Genomic DNA, 3,792 nt, shown 5'->3' with positions numbered 1-3,792 from the left:
CGGAGATACCAAACTGACCAAAACTCAGGTATGCAGGTATTTGAGCTGATATCACAAGGACAATTTGGAGTGTGTGCATGCCTTCTACCTCATGCCAAAAACATGCTCTACAAAACATACAGTATCAGTAATAGTGCTTGGAATTCCCAAACCACTGGTCAGAAAATTTCATTCTATTTTAATACTGTCATTCACCGTAGGAACACACCAATTTAAATGCCAATGTGTAGCAGAAGTTGATCAGCTATGAACAAGAGTTAACCAAACCTGACAATGACTAAATGACCTCATTGCAGATACAATAATTTTAACAAATGATTGCTTCTTGCTGTACTTTTTATTCTTCTTTATTGTTCTATTTCTTTTTTTTATATTTTTTTTATAATTTTGCTCTCACTTATCTGGAAACAAATGTATCATGATCAACTATATCAATTATGTGCTACATGCTCTTTAAACAAAATAATTCAAAAAATTTTGAATTGTCTAGAGGAATGATTAAATAATATAATTTGATTTTTATCATTTTGGCAAGATATTCTCAATAGAGGATAAATTTACATTAGAATAATAGAAAAGACTAATTATTTTTAGAAAAATAGAAAAAGACCAATCACTTTTATTTAATGGGCATATGACAACTCCTAATGTCCTGACTAAACAATAGCTGTACTTGAACTTCAGAGGTAAAATGCAGGGTATCTTCTAGTGACAGATGATAAGGATTCCTCATTCAGAGATAAGCTTTTTCTAGTTAATAGTTCCCAGAATGGAGCTGGAAAATATGTGAGTAGAAGTTATTGAAGAGCTTTTCAAATGCAAAACAGGATTTTTAAAATCTTTTTAAATGATTAAATCACCAAGCGATACAGAATTGAAAAGTTGTTGATAGTTGAATTTCAGTAATACAATGTTCCAATACCCATCCCTTCACCAGTGTTCACTTCCCAGCACCAATTTTCCAGTTACCTTACTATTGCCTCCCTCTGACCCAATCATAAATTTGCTTCTATCCCACCCCACCCCACACTCATATTTCTTTCTCTCTTTCTGTTTTCTTTTCTCTTTTCTCTCTCCTTTGTTCTTTTTTCTTTTAGAAACTGTGATTTACAATATTATTACTAAAGGGGGTTTCTTGCGTATCTCTACTTCCTTTCAATATCGTTTGATTTAGAGTGATAATTTCAGACTGATATTTTAATAATAGATTATTCTCTGTGTAACTGTGCTTCCCACCATTATTTCAATTATATTTGGGTATTATTCTCATAGTATAAGTTTTTGTTTTTATATTTCACGGATAAAAATATTCCCATTCTATGTCTATCCTTCTCAATCTAATTCATTTCACTAACATGGTACTACCATATCTATATTATATTATTTATTACATATTTATATAAATATACATATATGTATAATATAACTATGTATATGTATAAATATATGTATAAGTATTTGTACATATATATATGAAATATGTAAATATACATATGTATATATACATATATAATCATGACTTTGCTCTTCTTTTTTTAATTTTGTTTTTCTTTATAGCTGCATAGTTTTGTGCATATGTATCAGAAATTCTTTATCTGCTCATCTTTTCTTTGGTATTGGAGTATTACAAATAGTGCTATAATGTACATAGGATTGCATAACACTTTTATGTATTGTGTTTTTTGACACTAGGAAATATTCTATGGAGTCGTAATACTGCATCATATTTAAACTCAATTCTAATTTCTTGAAGAATGTCCATATTGTTTTCCAAAAGGGTGGACTATTTGATATACCAACCAGCAGTGTATGAGAATTCCTTTATTCCCTGCATCTGTGCCATGATTGGTTATTTGTGTTCTTGATGTGGTGTGAGATTATATTGTAGTTTTGAATTGCAGATCCAAGATGAATAACATGAAAAATGGATTAAATAACATGAAGCATTTTTATATGGGCATCTTTGGCCATCTGTATTTTGTTATTTGAGAAATGTTCTGTACATCTTTTCTGCCGATTTTTTAATGGAGTTAAATTCTACAAGTTCCTTAGATATCTTAAATATATAATCAGGTGGGTAAAGGGTGAATAATTCCTCCCATTCTGTTAAAAAGCTATGTATCCTGGTCAACATTTATTTGAGGTGCAGAACCTTCCTAAATTGATATAGTTTCACGTGCTTTTCTTTCTTTCTTTTTTTTTACGTGCTTTTCTTTGTTTTCATTTCTTGGTCAATGCTGTTTTATTGTAAAAGATTCCTATAGTGTCATTGTCATGGGAGGTTTTTTTTTTTGTTTTACTCTATGCATTTTATGGTTTCAAAACTATAATAAGGTCTTTAATATATTATTTGACACTAGTGCAAAGTGTTAGAAAGAAGTCTATATTTTATTGGACATACCTGACCAGTTTCCCAGGACCACTTGTTGATGAAGCACCCATTATTTCACTAATATCTTTGGTACCATTATCAGAAGACAACTTATTGTCTAGTTTCAGATATATCTCAGGAGTTTAAATTATATATCACTTCTCTTTGGACCTATCTTTATACCAATACCATGCCATTTTAATACTACCACTTTGTAGTACAGCATGAAGTTGGGAAAGTGCTGTAACCATCTTCTTATTTTCTAAGAATTGCCTTAGGTATTTACAAACATTTATTTTTTTCCATTTAAATTTCAAAAGTGTTTGTTCCATTTCTTTGAAATTTGTGATGGATATACTTACAGATATTGCATTAAATAAGTATAATATGTTGAAGAATATTGGTGTTTTAATGATGTAAATTCTCCAGTACAAGGTCAGGGTATGTGTTTTCATTTTTTCATGTCCTCTTTAATTACTTGAAGTACTGTTTTATAGTTTTCTTTTTATAAATTTCTTATCTCTTTAGTTAACTTGATTCCGAGGTTCTTGATTTTCTAAGAGTTTGTTTGAAATGGCACATGTTTAATGTCTCTTCTCTTTTGTTATTTGTATATAGAAAAATCATATTTTGTTAATATTTCAGCCTGCTACTTTACTGTAAAGATGTCTTATTTCTAGAACCTGTGTTGTAGAGACTTTAGGATTTTATAAATATAAAAGTATCATCAGCAGAGAGAATTCCTTCAATTCCCATTTTTAAGTTTTTATTATGAATGAATGCTGGATCTTCTTAAATGCTTTCTGTGCAAATTCATACAATTATATTATATGATCAATATTTTACTTTTTCTCACTTTTTCTCTTTTTTGCAAACTTTGGCCACTTTAATATTTTGAACATTATAATATACATTTTTCTTGATGATTTCAGAAATATAAGGCATTTTAATACTTAAGTGTAGCTTTCTTAATGGTATGTACTTTTTTAAATATGAGAAGTTATGAAATTATTAAACTTTTATTAAACCAGTAAGACTGCATTAATGCATCTGTCATTTTCAGGATTGTTGGTAACCTGGGCATATTTTTCTCAAATAACTTTGCTTCCCTGTGTCGCAAGGTTCAACTTAGTCACATTGACCTCATGATAGAACCTACTGATAGAACCATTGGTGATAACACCCAAAACAATATACAGTAGATAAAAGGGGTTAGCCTTTACACCAGGTATTGGTGTAAAAAGTGACTATCAGACTATCTGAAAGTTTTCTGCACTTTAACTTTTTATAACTGCTTATTTGATTCTCAGCAGTTGCTTCTTTGCTGGCGATGTTTTCCAATAAATTTTCCATTTTACTTACAGTTTTATAGTTCTGACATTTCTGCTTGTCTTTTCTCATTTCTATTCTCACATCCTCCT

This window comes from Suncus etruscus, chromosome 2, assembly GCF_024139225.1.
Source record: "Suncus etruscus isolate mSunEtr1 chromosome 2, mSunEtr1.pri.cur, whole genome shotgun sequence".
In the NCBI taxonomy this organism is placed as follows: domain Eukaryota; kingdom Metazoa; phylum Chordata; class Mammalia; order Eulipotyphla; family Soricidae; genus Suncus; species Suncus etruscus.
This window is presented reverse-complemented; position numbering follows the sequence as displayed.